Source organism: Phyllostomus hastatus, unplaced genomic scaffold (genome assembly GCF_019186645.2).
Source record: "Phyllostomus hastatus isolate PE091 unplaced genomic scaffold, TTU_PhHast_1.1 phas_scaffold_46, whole genome shotgun sequence".
Classification (NCBI taxonomy): domain Eukaryota; kingdom Metazoa; phylum Chordata; class Mammalia; order Chiroptera; family Phyllostomidae; genus Phyllostomus; species Phyllostomus hastatus.
Window position 1 is genome coordinate 21104661 of NW_025334032.1, and position 16650 is coordinate 21121310.

Sequence of the window (16650 nt, forward strand, 5' to 3'; positions counted from 1 at the left end):
AAAATTGGAAAGGAAGTAGTGAAACTGTCTTTATTTGCAGATGACATGATACTATTCATAGAGAATCCCAAAGATGCCACCAAGAAACTACTAGGACTGGTAAATGAATTCTGCAAAGTAGAAGGATACAAAATTAATATCCAGAAACCAGTTGCATATTTATATGCCAATAACAAACTAACATAAAGGGAAATTAAAGAAGCAATCCCATTTACAATGCTTCAAACAGAATAAAATACCTAGGAATAAACCTAGCCAGGGATGTAAAAGACCTTTACTCAGAAAATTATAAAACACTGAAGAAGGAAATTAAGAAGATACAAATAAACAGAAGCATATACTGTGTTCATGGGTAGGAAGAATTAGCATTGTTAAAATGTCCACACTACCCAAGGCTATCTATAGATTCAGTGAAATTCCTATCAAGATTCCAATGATGTATTTCACAGAACTAGAACAAGTATTTAAAAAATGTGTATGGAACCAAAAAATTCCTGAGAAAGAAGATACTGTGATCTGCATAGCAACAGCGGTCCTGAGAAAGAAGAACAAAGTTGGAGAAATCACGCTACCTAACATCAAACTACACCATAAGCCCATTGTAATCAAAACAGCATGGTACTGGCATAAAAACAGACACATAGATCAATGGAACAGAATAGAGAGCCCAGAAATAAACCCACACATTTATAGTCAATTAATATTCAACAAAGGAAGCAAGCACATACAATGGGCTAAAGATAGTTTATTCAATAAGTAGCATTGGGAAAATTGGACAGGTATGTGCTGAAAAGTGAAACTAGACCACCTTCTTACACCACACATGAGAATAAATTCAAAATGGATCAAAGACTTAAATGTTAGAACCAGAACCCTAAAAATCCTAGAAGAAAACATAGGCAGCAAAATCTTGGGCATAGCTTATAGCAATATTTTATCAGATATATCTCCCCCAGGCAAGGGTAACAAAAAAAATAAACAAATAGAACTACATCAAACTAAAAAATTTTTGCACAGCAAGGGAAATCATCAACAAAATAAAAATATAACCCACAGTATGGGAGAACATATTTGCCAATATATCTGATAAGGGATTAATATTCCAAATTTATAAAGAACTTACAAAACTCAACACCAAAAAATCAAGCAATCCAATTTAGAAATGATCAAAGAACCTGAACAGACAATTCTCCAAAGAGGACATACAGATGGCCAATAGACATTTGAAAAGATGCTCAACATCACTAATCATCAGAGAAATGTAAATTAAAGCCACAATGAGATGCCATCTCACATGAGTCAGAATGGCTGCCATCAATAAATCAACAAACAAGTGTTGGAGAGGACGTGGAGAAAGGGGAACCACTCTACCCTGTTGATGGGAATGCAGTTTTGTGCAGCCACTGGGGAAAGCAGTATGGAGATATCTCAAAAAATTAAAAATGGAAGTGTCTTTTGATCTAGCAATCCCCCTTCTGGGAATATATCCGAAGAAACCCAAAATACTAATTCAAAAGGACACAAGCATCCCTATATTCATTGCAGCATTATTTACAATCCCCAAGATATGGAAGCAGCCCAAGTGTCCATCAGTAGATGAGTGGATAAAACAACTATGGGGCATTTACACAATGGAATACTGCTTGGCTGTCAAAAAGAAGAATTTTTTACCCTTTACTGCAGTATGGATAGACCTGGAGAACATTATACTAAGTCAAATAGGCCAGGCAGAGAAAGACAAGTACCATATGATTTCATGCATATGTGGAATCTAATGAACAAACTGAACTAAAAAGAAAAATAAAGACAGACTCATAGATAGCAGGATGACAGCTAAGAGGGGTGGTTTGGGGGACTGAGGGACTGAGCAAAAAGAAAACAAAGACTCATGGACATGGACAGCAGTGTGGGGGTAGCAGGGGGGTAAGGAAATAAAATGGTATTAAAAATACAATAAAAATTATTAAATAAAAAAATAAAGAGAATGTGATGAAAGGTTAAGTTAATTTCTAAGTGGTGGGAATTTTGGTGTTTATATGTTAGTTTTATAGCTTTCTATATATTTCAGAATTAGCAAAGAAAAAATCTTGGTGAGGAAAATGTGATTGATATATTACATAGGATTGAGGAAACCTGAGCTGGTAGTTCAGTCTCTGAAAGAAGCTGATCCACATCAACTTTTTAAACTTGTATGATGCGAATTCTGTTGCATTACAAAGTTCCCATCATTCAGCCATACCTTCATTTACTCATCAAACACTGAATGAACATCTTTTCCATGCCTATAACCATACCAGGTCTCAACCCTCCAGTTCCTCACAGTCCAGTGGGCAAGAGACAAAATCTCGGAGAGCAAAACTGAGCCGAGATGGAAAAGAATGAAAGAGGTTGTTTACCCAGAGGACCCTGGAAGCCTTCCTGGTGCTGTGATGTCTGTGCTGAGCTGAGGAAATAGTAAGAATTCTCTGAGCAAGAGAGAGGCAGGAAGAAATTTCTGGAGACAACAATTGTTTGAAAAAAATTAAAAATCTAGCTCAGTTTTCACCTATAAAATAAGCCAAGGGAATGGAAAAAGTTATACTCTAAATAAGGAATGTCTATACAAAGGGCTATAGTTTAAATAAATAAAACGATTAATATGTTGGATGGAGTTAAAGCATTTATAAATGACCTACGATTCTACAGTTCTCATTTTGCCAGGAGAGCTTGGGAGGGAGAGGGAGAGGGGGAGGGGGAGCGAGAGAGAACAGCAGGTGGGTTAAAGGCTTTAAGCGGTTGGGATAACAGCACGCATTTCAGACTAGAATCGGCACATTCTGGGACAGGGGAGATGGATATCCGATATGGCTCGTGAACTGCTCACTTTATCACATTTATCTTCTCCTAAGTGAAAGTCCTGTGACAGTGGCACGTCTCCTGCTTATCCTGGACTTCTCCAAGAGGTACTGTGAGAGCAGATGGCTGTTTTCCACACATGCATAATTGGGTATTTCCGATCTTATTGTCTATGTGTTGAGGCATGCCGCAATCCTTTCCTTTGGAAGAAGTCACCGTGTTGTTATTCAAATTCCTAGGGTGATTCATGTGCCTGGAATGAAAAGAAAAGATAATCCCGTGTTGGTGCCACTGATAATGCCATCCTCATTGTTGTGCTGGGCAGAGAACCAAGACTGTAACACAATCAGCTGACCTTTGACACATGTATAAAGCACCGAAGTTACCCTGCAATTCAGGGTTTCAGCTTGCACTGACTGCACCATTGCATCCTGATTTCCATGCGGGGTTTTCTATCAACATCAGGAGAAGGGTTTAGTAAACAATCTACTTGTGACATTTTTTTTGTTCTCAAAGAACTGAAACAGAACCCTCCTAGTGTTTGCAGTTAAAGGCAACTAAAATGTTAAATCTTAAGATTTTTGTTATCACTTACTTTTATTTAATAGTTTAATTTTTTATTTTTTATACATTTGTTTTTAGAGAGAGGGGAGAGAGGAAGAAGGAGAAGGAAAAAAACATTGATGTGAGAGAGAAACAGCAATTGGCTGGCGGCCTCTTGCACGCGCCCCCATCCAGGGACCGAACCTGAAACTCAGGCACGTGCCCTGACTGGGAATTGAACCAGCAACCTTCCCCTTTGTCGGGTGACACTCAACCAACTGAGCCACACCAGTCAGGGCTTAAAATTTTGTTTTTAAAGAAGTTTTAGGTTCACAGAAAAATTGAATGGCAAGTACAGAGAGCTTCCATATGCCCCTGTGTCTCATGCGCAGCCTCCTCTGTACCAGCACCCCCGGCCGTACATCTGTTATAATTAGTGACCCTTCCCTTACACGTCATCATCGTCCCAAGCCCATAGTTTCCATTACGGTTCATTCTTGGTGTACATCCTATGCATTTCGGCTAATGCATAATGACATTTATCCATGATTATAGTGTCACACAAGACGGTTTCACTCCCCTAAAAACCCTCTGTACTCCACCTACGCATCCCTCCCTCCCCCTGGCAACCACTGACCTTTTTACTCTCTCCACAGTTTTGTCTTTTCCAGATTGTCACACAGTTGGAACCCTGTAGTATGGGGCCTTTTCAGATTGGCTTCTTTCACTTAGTGATACCCATTCACGGTTCCTTCATGCCTTTTCACGGCTTCATTGATAGCCCATTTCTTTTAGCACTGAACGATACTCCATTCTCTGGGTATATTTCAGTTTATCCATTTACCTACAGAAGGACATCTTGGTTGCTTCCAAGTTTTGGCAATTACGAGTTTATGAATAAAGCTGCTAAAAAATCTACATGCAGGTTTTTTGTGGATGTAAACTTTTAACTACATTGGGTAAAGATCAAGGAGCACAATGGCTGGATCATATATAGTAAGAGTGTATTTAGCTTTGTAAGAAACTGCCGACTGTCTTCCAAGCTGGCCGTACCATCTTTGTACTCCCATGAGCGATGAATGAGAGTTCCTCCTGCTCCACATCCTCACCAGCGCTGGCCATTCGAATGGGCGTGCAGTGGTATCTCCTTGTCATCCTAATTGGGATTGTCATGCTGACACGGTGTGAAGCATCTCTTTATGTGATTACTTGTCATCTGTATACCTTCTTTGGTGAGTTGTCCTTTAAGGTCTCTGGCCCATTTTTAATTGGGTTGTTTGTTATTGTTGAGTTTTAAGAGTCCTTTGGTGTTTTGGGTGAGTCCTTTATCAGATATGTCTTTTACAAATATTTTCTCCTAATTGTGACCTGTCTCAACATATATTTGTCTTTCACAGAGCAGAAGTTTTTAATCTTAATGAAGTCCAGCTCATCGATTATTTCTTCATGGATGAAGTTTGTTTTTATTTGACTCATGATTTTTCTTTCCACTCTGATAAGACTGCTGTCCTTTGAGCATCCTGCTCCCCTCGGATAAATGACTATGGAAACTTTCTTCTTGCTCTTTTCTCTGGTGTTGATACCTTTTCTGTGGACCCCACGAAATTGCTGAGAGCATCAACTGAGATAATATTTATGAAGGGGTTTTGGAAACTGAATAGCAGTTGTACACACGTCAGGTGGCATTACTAGTCTCTTAACAGCACACACACTCACATGCATGCACACGTATGCACACTCACAGTCTTTTTTCTTCTTTGGCCAATGAGTTGCATTAACGATACAGTTAAAAAGAGACCAATTTCTCATTATAGTTGACAGTAGCATGTGGAATCTAAGAGATAAGAAGTGGCAAATGTCAACTTTAATTTCAGAGGTTGTCAACTTTATCTTAGGAGAGTGTGGACCCATTTCCACGCTTTCTGTCTCTGGAAGCAAGATTTCCCTAGTTTATATTCATAATCGGCTTTATGTTTCTCTTTCCATTTATCTTGATATAACTAATAAAACTGTAGTGAACACTGACTGAATAACTGACGACTGCAATAAGAAAACAAAGAGAGAAGAGGAGGGAGGCAGAGGAGGAGGAGGAAGTAGTAGAGGAGGGGGAGGAGGAGGAGAGGGAAAAAGGTAATACATGAAGCTCCAAGAGTTGAGTTTCCTTGCCTAAGTTCTAGGCACTGACTATAGAAAGAAAGGTGTCATTATTGGCAAATATCATAACGAGGTGGTTTATGATAGCTCATGTTACCTCTGCCCCACTATAACGGGGGTGTTTATTTGGAGTTGTTTTTCCACCAACTACAGAGGAAAATCTTGAGAAAGAAAATGTCTTGTATCATCTTTCAACTGATTTATTTGTTGGTAACTTACAATATTTGTTATTGCAAGTGGCTTATTTTTAAAATTGCCCTCTCTACATTTTTACCGTTGTTTTTGTACATGCTCTTGTATAAACTTGAACTCATTTATTAGTTCTAACAGTTTTATAGACTATATTGAATATTCTACATATAAAATCATATCATGTGAAGTTTTATTTCTTCCTTTTCAATCATTATACCTTTTACTTAATTTCCTTGCTCTTATTGACTATCCAAACCTTCGATACAGTGCAAAATAGGAACAGCGATAGCAGATAGCTTTTTCTTTTTTTTTCTTTGTCATTTTTCTCCATATACTATGATGTGTGACTGTGGGCTTTCAGAGGATAACACTTACCATGTTACTGAAGTTCCTTGGGTTTTTATGTTTAAAAACTCATAAATGATGTTGATTTGTACCAAATCTTCTTTCTGTATCTTTTAAGGGTAGCATATAGTTTTTCTCCTTTAGTCTGTTAAAGGGAGGGATTACGCAAACAGGTGGGGTGTTTTTTTTTCAACAACGAAGGTAGATTTTCTTTTTTCTGATTAGCTCAATAATGCACACTTGTCAATAATTCAGCCAGTGGCCCTGGCTGGTGTGGCTCAGCTGGTTGGAGTATCGTCCCTGAAACCGAAAGGTCGCTGGTTTGATCCCTGGTCAGGACACATGCCTGGGTTGCAGTTCAGTCTCTAGTGCAGGTGTGGTGTGCCAGAGGGAATCGATGGATGTTTCTCTCTCACACAGATGCTTCTTGCCCTCTCTGTCTCCCTCCCTTCCGATCTCTCTGTAAAATCAATAAGCATGTCTTCAGGTGAGGATAAAAATGATAACAATTCAGCCCGTATATGAATGCATATCCGATACCTCCTGTGCGACATTTCAAATTGTCCTGCCCCTGCCTCTGCTCTGGCCAGTGCAGCCTCACGGACATCACGGCACAACCAGACAGCAGCCACCCGCTCAGTCCCCTGCCCCGTCCGTCTCCTCTCTGCTTTAGTCTTCCTGATGCAAGGAAGGTTACTTTATATTATCATAATAATTCAGAGAGCTTTACTTTATATGACTATCTTTTTGAGGGAGAAATAAAACTGTTAGTGAACAAGGTGACTTCAAACCCGAAGTGGTAGAAACTCAGCTCTCAGCAGCTACCTCTTGGTGTACAAAGGAAGCGTGAAGGAGGAAACACATTGCTTTCTGCGGTGATGGTTTCTAGAAACTCACATTTATTTTAGAGGGATACAGCTGCATAAGTTTACCTGTTTGAGGCTGATTAGCTGGGAAGCTGTAAGGTACTGCTGACACCAGGAAAGCTTCTGTTCAGGTTGAGTTTTCTTGCTGAAGACCTAGCTAGTCCACAACTACAGAGAGAAGGTGTCATTGTTGGTAAGTGTGACAACAAGGTGGTGTGTGATAGCTCACTTCCCTCCATCTCACCATAATGGGAACTGTGCTTAAGGTCAGAGCCAGCATTTCAGGGAAACCCAGAGAGTCTGAGTTTTGGTTCCATGTCTATTGTGTTTATCCTTGGGGTATGTTCAAACTGTGGTCACCACTTCCGTTTTTCTTTAATATCTTTACTTTCAACCTCCCTCTCTGCTTATGTATGAGTGTGTTTCTCCATATGTGTGTGAGTGTGTGTGTGTATGATACTTGTCCCTTCTCTTTTTGTCAGACTCGTCCCATGAATTTAAGTGCATTAATTTTTTTCCACCTTGTGCTTCTTGAAGTTCAAGTCCATAAACATAGTTCTCCTGTCAGTTCTCCTGTCAAAAAGGGATGAATAATATGAACACACTGGGAAAAAAGATTAAACTTCTGTTGAATATTAAATACTGACACTGAAGAAATAAAAATGAAAATTTAATTTACTACAAAAAACTGAATAGGCCACAGTTTGGTCAATGAGTGCTATCAAGTCAAAGAATATTTACAACTAGTCTCTTTATAAGAAAATTTTAAATATCCTATAATCTTACAACTTATACATGAAAAAAGAAAATTTGACAACCATCCTAAAAATTCATATAGCATTACCAATCATAGGTTGTAAAGCTAAAAGAAACTTTATCAAAATGTCATTAATTATATATAATAAATGTCAATGAACATGCCTGAAGAAAAAAACTTCATTAATGTTTTATCAACTATATAAAGAGAGTATGTCATATTGTTATCTCACGAAGGAATAAAAAAGTAGAGAGCTGGGCCCTGGCTGGCATAGCTCAGTGGATTGAGCGCAGGCTGCGAACCAAAGTGTCGCAGGTTTGATTCCCAGTCAGGGCACATGCCTGGGTTGCAGGCCACGGCCCCCAGCAACTGCACATTGATGTTTCTCTCTCTTTCTCCCTCCCTTCTCTCTCTAAAAATAAATAAATAAAATCTTAAAAAAAAAGAAACTTAAAAAAAATACCTCTTTAAAAAAAAAGTAGAGAGCCAAAATTTTAGGAAATAATATTTTTAAAGTGTTGCAGGAAGTTAGTTATTTAATATTTAATATATTACTATATAATACTTATATAGTTGTGCTACAGTAACATATTAATATATTTAAAAATACTTGGCTGTTTTTGGTCTTTTAAAATTTTGTTATTTTTGATGATTTCTCATTTTAAATAAATATTACTTTTGTACCCAATTTTGCATTTGTAATTACAATTTTTTCTTAAAGAGGACACTCTCCTCAGGCTATATAAACTTTAGGTCCCCCAAAGCCTGGGTTTACCCTGGTCCCAGATTTTTGTCCTATTGGCCCAAGGATGTATCTTCTGTTCCTAAACACATCGAAACCCTGACACCTCTGGATTCCAGGCCCCACACGCCAACCTCCCACACCCCAGGCCTCGGTGGTGCGCATGCATTCACTGTCAGTGAGGCTTGGATTGTCCTCTCTGTCTATGGCATCTAGGGATTGTTCCCTTCTTACAAACTTCGATATGCTTTTCTTTTTCTTTTTTTTTAAGTATATTTTATTGATTATACTATTACAGTTATCCCATTTTTTTTCTCCCCTTTATCCTCCTCTGCCCTGCACCCACCCTCCCTCTGGCATTTCCTGACTCCTTAGCTCATGTCCATTGTCGTACATATAAGTTCTTTGGCTTCTCCATTTCCTATACTATCCTTAACTCCCTGCCCCATCTATTTTATACCTAGCAATTATGCTTTTTATTTCCTGTACCTTTCTGCTTATTCTCTCCCCTCCTCCTCCCCACTGATAACCACCCATGTGATCTCCATTTCTGTGATTCTGTTCCTATTCTAGTTGTTTGCTTAGTTTTAATTTTAGCTTTTTTTTTTTAGATTCAGTTGTTGATAGTCGTGAGTTTGTTGTCATTTTACTGTTCATAGTTTTGACTTTCTTATCTTAGATATGTCCCTTGAACATTTTGTATAATAAGTGCTTGGTGATGTTCAACTCCTTTCACTTGACCTTATCTGGGAAGCACTTTATCTGTCCTTCCATTCTAAATGATAGCTTTACTGGATAGAGTAATCTTGGATGTAGGTCTTTCCCTTTCATGAATTTGAATACTTAGTTCCAGCCCCTTCTTACCTGTAAGGTTTATTTTGAGAAACCAGCTGATAATCTTATAGGAACTCCTTTGTAGGTAACTCTTTTCTTTTCTCTTGCTGCTTTTAAAATTCTCTCCTTATCTTTAATCTTGGGTTATTTATTTATTAAAGATTTTATTTATTTATTTATTTATTTATTTATTTATTTATTTATTTATTTTTAGAGAGATGGAAAGGGAGAGAAAAAGAGAGGGAGAGAAATAGCAAAATGAGAGAGATACATTGGCTGGTCACCCCCCATGAGCCCCCAACCAGGGAGCTGGCCCACAACCCAAGGCATGTGCCCTGACTGAGAATCAAACCAGTGACCTTTTGGTTCACAGGCCAGCGTGCAATCCACTGAGCCACACCAGCCAGGGCATAATCTTGGGTAATTTAATTATGATGTGTCTTGGTGTGTTCCTTTTTGGGTCCAACTTATTGGGACTCTCTGAGCTTCCTGAACTTGTATGGCTATTTTCTTCACCAGACTTGGGAAGTTTTCTTTCATTATTTTTTCAAATAAGTTTTTAATTTTTTGCTCTTCTTCTCTGTGTGGTGCTCCTATGATTCAGATATTGGAACATTTAAAGTTTTCCCAGAGGTTCCTGAGCCTCTCCTCATTTTTTGAATTCTTATTTCTTCATTCTGTTCTGGGTGAATGTTTATTTCTTCCTTCTGTTCCAACTCATTGATTTGAGTCCTGGTTTCCTTCCCTTCACTGTTGGTTCCCTGGACATTTTTCTTTACTTCACTTTGTGTAGCCTTCACTTCTTCCTTTGTTTTGCAGCTGTACTCAATCGATTCTGTGAGCATTCTTATTACCAGTGTTTTGAACTCTGCATCTGATAGGTTGTCTATCTCCTCGCTGCTTAGTTCTTTTTATGGAGTTTTGGTCTGTTCTTTCTTTCACTTGGGCTATATTTTTTTTGTCTCAGTGCACCTTTTGTGTTTTAAGGATCAGAGCCTTCGGTATTCGCCAGGGAAGGGCAACCCCCTTGGCTGTGGTGCTGTCTGTGGGGGAGGGTCAGAGAGGGAACAATGCCACTTGCTCGGCTCTCACCCTGCTCTCAGTCACTTCCTCTGCCACCCACAAGTGAATTGTGCCCTTTCAGGTGCTGCCGTGGTGCTGATTCCCAGGTGAGTGGGTTTGTGTACATTCTAGGGCCCCGTGGGCCCCTCCATCAGACTCTCCTGTGAGACTGGTGGTTTCTTCCACCTCCACAACCCCCACAGGTTTTTTCAGCCAGAGGTTTTGAGGCTTTTACCCCGCCCCGCCCCCCCCCCCCCACAGGAACCCTGGGTTGTGCATTCTGTCTCACTCCCCAGTTGTTCTGTTTTATCCACATGCAAATGTGGGATCACCTGGTCTGCCAGACACTGTCTTGCTATGCACCGTCTCCATCCTGGCTGCCTGTCTCCGCCCCTCCTACCAATCTGGATGAATATTTCTTCTTTAACTCCTTAGTTGTTGGACTTTGATACAGTTCAATTTTCTGCCAGTTTTGATTGTTTTTTTGTTTTTAAATTTGTTGTTGTCCTTCTTTTGGTTGTGCAAGGAAGCTAAATGTATCTACTTACACCTTTATCTTGGCCAGCTGATGTCCTTTTCTAAAGCATATTTGAAAATATTTTATTTGGTGTTTTATGTGTTGAGGATAAGAAGGAATGCCTACACTACCTTTGCCTTCTACATGGCTGGATGTGAACCCTTATCTTCTTTTGTAACTTTATGGACACACATATATAACAGAATCCAAATTCCTCTGGAATAAACTAATGATAGTGCTTACATAGGCCCTATAGTTTTCAAAGTTGTTTTATATGCTTTGCCTCACTTACCCATAAAAGAATCTGTGGAGTGGGTATGTGAAAGGTGGTGTCATCCCTAACAGAGGAAGGAAACAGAACCTGGAGATGTGGATTTCTGGGATCACACAGTTGGAAAGTGGGAGGCCCAGGCTCCCCCGGAACTGCCTGTCTCTCTCTGCTCCGCCATGCCCCTCTCACTCCTTTTCACCTGGATTCATGCTGAAATAATTCAGCATATTTCCCCAAAGCCATGGCAGGGGAGCCTCAGATGGGAACATGTGTTTTTCAAGTTGAGTCTGCCCTAGAATGATGAGAAACAGTGAAAGGAATTCTCCCTTGTGGTACATCCCAGAATAGCCCCATCGGGTAAACATTCTTTCCTAACAGAAATCAGTTGGGAAAAAAATTATCATCTTTCTGAGCACGGGTCAACTGCTGTTGCTAAAATTGGAGTATGATGAGGTACCACTAAGCCCCTCTAAAAAGTGCCATTTCCAGGCAGCAGATGACAATTTGGAAAGAGCAGATGGCATTGGAGGCATCTGCTCCTGGCCGAGAGTCGCCAGGGTTGTCATAGTCTTTTCTGCTTCAGGTCTGACAATAAAACTGGATCCGAGGGCTCACTCCCCATCATCCCTCTCAAAGTTGGATCACTGGGAAGGGATTTTTTTTTTTTTCTATCTTAGAGATTCACTTGGTTCCATCTATTCTAAGATTAAGATGAATTTCTGAAAGCTATCATTTACTAAACTTTAAATTAGGAAGAACATTCTTATTTCATAGACATTTTGATCAGAATTCGATCAGGTTTTTAGCTAAACTTTGCTCTGTGTGGTTAGTACCAGAGGCTGACGCCTCAGCTGCAGAGCGCTCTTGGTCATTTTGATGGCACGAACCCCGACAACTACAAACCTTCAGCGACTGCAGTTGCATGTTTTCCTAAAATAACAATAAAATTTCTTTGACGGGTAATCTGTTTTAAGAACTGGCTTGGGAAAAAAACAAAACTAGAAACAAACCTCTAAGTACCCCTCTTCTCCTGAATGCGTGCAGTCAGTCCATCAGGGCTGCTCACTGGTTTCTCGTCAGAGCCTCTTTACCAGGCAGAAGACAGCGGAGAGCCGTGCCTCTCCGGGTGGCCAAGTGCACGCTCTAACGCTTGGACGCTGGCAGCTGCAATTTTTAAAATGAAATGACTACCACTTCACTTTCTCTTTGCAAATGTATCGAATTATTTCACTCATATTCTTTTTTCCTTCTTCACTGGTACCATTTGTCATTATATAAAGGACATTTAAAATGAAACAGATGTGAATTCTTTTCTGTCCACAAGCCTGACAAAAATTAAGTGCTGCTTGAATGGTTTTCTTGAACACCTACTTTAAAATTTCCGATGACACTCTCTCTTTAGCACAGTACGGAATCCATTGTCTTCACGCACCAGCCCAAGCCAAGATGAGAAGAGTCCCGGTTTACGATTCTGCTGCACGGGCTTTCTGTGTCTGATGCTTCTGCAGCACTGCGTGGTCTGAACCTTCACACCATCGCCTGCAGGGCAGCATCAGTGGGCCCTGTCCCCTGGCATTCTGTGGGGCTTCCCCAGGGACCAGCTAGTGAGGGGCATTGCAGCAGCCCTGAATCGCTTGACAGAGAGGATTATGAACTTGAGCCACTGTGTTCCCAGGTAACTGAGGGACCAGAACTTGCGGAATTGCACTTCCCTATGACCAAACAGTTTCTGTAAAACAGAGTGAAAATCACATATCCTTGAATGCTAGTGATTCCTGGGGTCACTAAGGAACATCCAGTTCAATGAAACCCCACCTCTCTGGAAGTGAATTCCCACCAGTCTCCCTATAAATAAGTATGGTGGGCAGCTCTTATGTTTGTCTGATCAGCAACCCTTCTTTTACAGAACTTTTGGAGAAGCACATGTGAGAAAGCAATGAGCCTCCTCTCACTCATATTCTGGGATGGGAACAAAGTCAATGGTACACAATGATGAAATAGCCAATTAAGTTATAGTCCAAGGTCACGTGGGATTACACGGCTACGGAGGGAGAAGCAGCAGAACCAGTGTAGAAGTGGACATGATGCAGTGGTGTCCAACATTTTGGCATCTCTGGGCCACACTGGAAGGGGAAGAGTTGTCTTGGGCCACATGCTAAATGCACAAACACTAATCAAAACTGGTGAGCAAAAATAAGGTTTTAAGTAAGCTTATGATTTTGTGCAGGACCACATTCACAGCCATCCTGGGCTGTGTGCAGCCCATGGGCTGCAGGTTGGACACCCCTGATTCTAGAGGTTTGGGATTGAAGAAGAATGAGTCCATTCTCTCTAGATGCGTTAGGTGATGAGAGTTTAGGTTATCATTCATTGTAGAGATGATGGGTGTCCATTTTGAAACTGCACTTATCGGAGTCAGAAAGTGCGTATGCACAGGGTGGCCAGGAAGAGGAGGAGAGCCACACCTCACCCAAGTTCCACGGGCACAGCCTCCCTCCTTTGAGCTGCCGGCCCTACTCCTCACGATTCAGCGGGTGCTTTTCACACGGCCCCACCCTGACTGTGGGGCTGAACTTATGACCAAGTTACATCGTCAGAATATTCCCCCCCATATTGTAAATCTTGACCACAGTTACACGGGGCTGGAACGTGACTGCAGTTGAGGCCTCTAACAGCACCTTTTAATGAAAAAGCCCACGGATTCCTGCTGCTGAGATTTCTGGGACCAGAGCAGCCCTGGGCTCTTGATTTTTCAAGCCCCAATACACAGTGTCTCCATTTAATTCGGTGAGTGACCCAGAATTCTTGCAAAAACCACTATTTCTCTAGCCTTCTACTTGAATGACAAGCAATTTAATACAAGACATTTGCTTACCAATGATTATGACCTTCTAGGCACCAGGCATATTCCTTCAGATAAATGACATTTCATTTACTTCTTGCAGTTGTGTGAAAGAATAGCAACATTTTATGGGGCCATGGCAGATGCCGTCGTGCCTCACAGCTCTCAGACACGTCTGAGTGCTCCAGCTGCTGGTCTCTGCGCCTGCGCTGAGATGGTTGCGTAGAAATAGCCCAGAAGCCCTCTAAACCTGGTATGAAGTGATTCTGAAGTGTATGGTTTGCCTCATTTCCCAGCCTTTCCCCCTGGGTTTAAGTTTTTATTTTCCCCTGGCCTCACAGAACACTCTTTGCTAACTTATGTACTTAACCTCGATTATGTTCCCTTCCTCACTTCCCAAATAAAACATTTCTCTCAAATCCTGTCTCGGGTGTTCTCCTGGAGGAAAGCAGATGGAGCGTGGGCTGCCATGCTGGATCTATGGGAAGATGTCCTGAACCCGGCATGTATTAGACACTCTGGAAATGCTACCCCACCCCGCTTTATAAATGAGGACACTGAGACAGAGGAGGCAGGACTCACCTGGCTGGTAGACTGTATAAGCAGCATGGTGGTTAGAATTCCCGCTGCTTGACAACTTGGATTTATTGTCTACACCACGGTTTCTCAACCTCGGCACTGCTGACATTTTGGGTCAGACTGCTCTTTGTCGTGGGGGCTCTCCCGTATAACTTAGACTACATAGCAGCATCCCTGGTCTCCATGCACTAGATGCCAATAGCACGCCACCCCACTTGTGACCAGCAAAAACATCTCTGAATTGCCAATATCCCTGGGAGAAGGGGAGGATTCCTCCATATTGAGAACCACGGGCCAAGAGAGCCAGGTTCAGCTGGGAAAAGCCCAGTATAGATCAGAAGTCTACACTGAGGAAGGGGAAGGCAGAGCGTGTGACTCACACACATGGCTTATTTACTGACCTTGCATAAAGCTTTGATCCAATCTTTCAAGTTCTGACTTCAAATCTGGCCCACTTTCCATTAGGCTAGGCTCCCTGAGATCAACTGTTCCATCGTTCTGCTTGTTAGAAAGTTCTTTCCTACTGAGCCCAGTTCTACTTCCTGGAAACTTACTTCATCGGCGTGCCCTGCAGGGCCATGCAAAAGGCTTAATCCCTCCGCACGGATGGCACCTCAGCTATCTGAACGCAGCTCCCGCGTCCCTGCCCTATAGATTGACACCGACTATGTGCCGAGTGCTGCAGACACACGGGGAACAGGTGTCGGACTGTGAGTTCAAACTTCTAAGCTCTTCCTCAGGCCTTTGAGCAGAAGTTCTAGGGGCCTAGAGTCTGCAGTTTAGAGCTTCCAGGTCGTGCTGATGTGGCGCCTCATAGTCCAATATTTAGGGACCTCAGACCTAACCTCTTCCAGTTCCAGACAATAGAGCTCTGATTTGTTTCTTAAGCAGATGCCTGAAAGATGGCTTTTGAAGAAAGTATTACAAAGAAACTCTTACAATAATAGAATAGTACATTCTAGGTTTAAAGAGTACATGTTTCTCTTCAGTTTTATTTTCAGTAAAATAGCTGTTTATTAAGTTTAAACCATAAAAAGCTTAAAAGTTGATGCCAGAAAATGTCAGGCTGACTTCTCCAGATATAGTGGGATTTAAGGAGGTTTTAAAAAATTTCTTCTTTGTGCTTATCTTTATTTTTAAAGCTCGCAGGATGTGTGTGTGAATGTACATACATATGTTCATATACATTGCAATCGGTTTTTCGAAAGTTAAAAAGTTGTAATGATGACCACCTTTGGCTACAGGTGGTGGAAATAAGTCACAGAAGTGCAGGACGTGATCATAGAAGTGAACCGTTTTGGGAACAATAAAAGTGCCCAAATGATGCCCTTGGAAAAGACTCCGGGCACCTCCCTCCACTCCAGGGAGCGGGAAGGAAGCCCCGACAGTCACAGGGCCGCAGCACAGCCGCTCAGACACCTGGGGTGAGAGGAGACAAACATGAAGTGCCGGTGTTGGGTAAAAATGAGCACAAAAATGGGCTCTTACATCCACTCAAGCTAAACCACTGCTCATTCGGCTCAATGGTTAAATATAGTCCCTCGTAAATGTGAATGATTATTTAATTCCTATTTGCCTGAGGATTTAAATTACATGTCCCATATTCTATTTTAAGGGGTTCCAGGCTTCCAAAATGAATAAACGCTCTTCCTCTTTCCCTTTTAACTGCGCCTATTTCTATTAAATAAATCACAACAGCTTGCTTTTTCCTTAGTAGAATTTTTTCTGGTTTCCTACTCACTGTTGCCCCCTACTAATCACCCCTTGTGGGACTTTAAGCCTTTACTCATGTCCCGTCTTATGTAGAGGCTGTTCTCATGTCTTCCTTGCAAGTTTCGCTCCGTCTTGGTAGAGTCTTACATTATTTCCGGACGCTAGAATCAGGGTCCAGGACGCAGTCCCCGGCAGGCACACCCCTTCCTTTAGCCACAGGAGTCTGGCTGATGAGCATAAAGTTTGCAGGTCCATAAAACCCCTAACTACCCAACCCCCACTTTTTAAAAAAGTGAAATGTAAGTCCACATTCCAAATGACATCTCAGGATACCATAGAGGGCAGTCTCTGCTGTGCTGGAGTGATTTTCTGGACCTTTTGAGGGTGATTCTATTTCA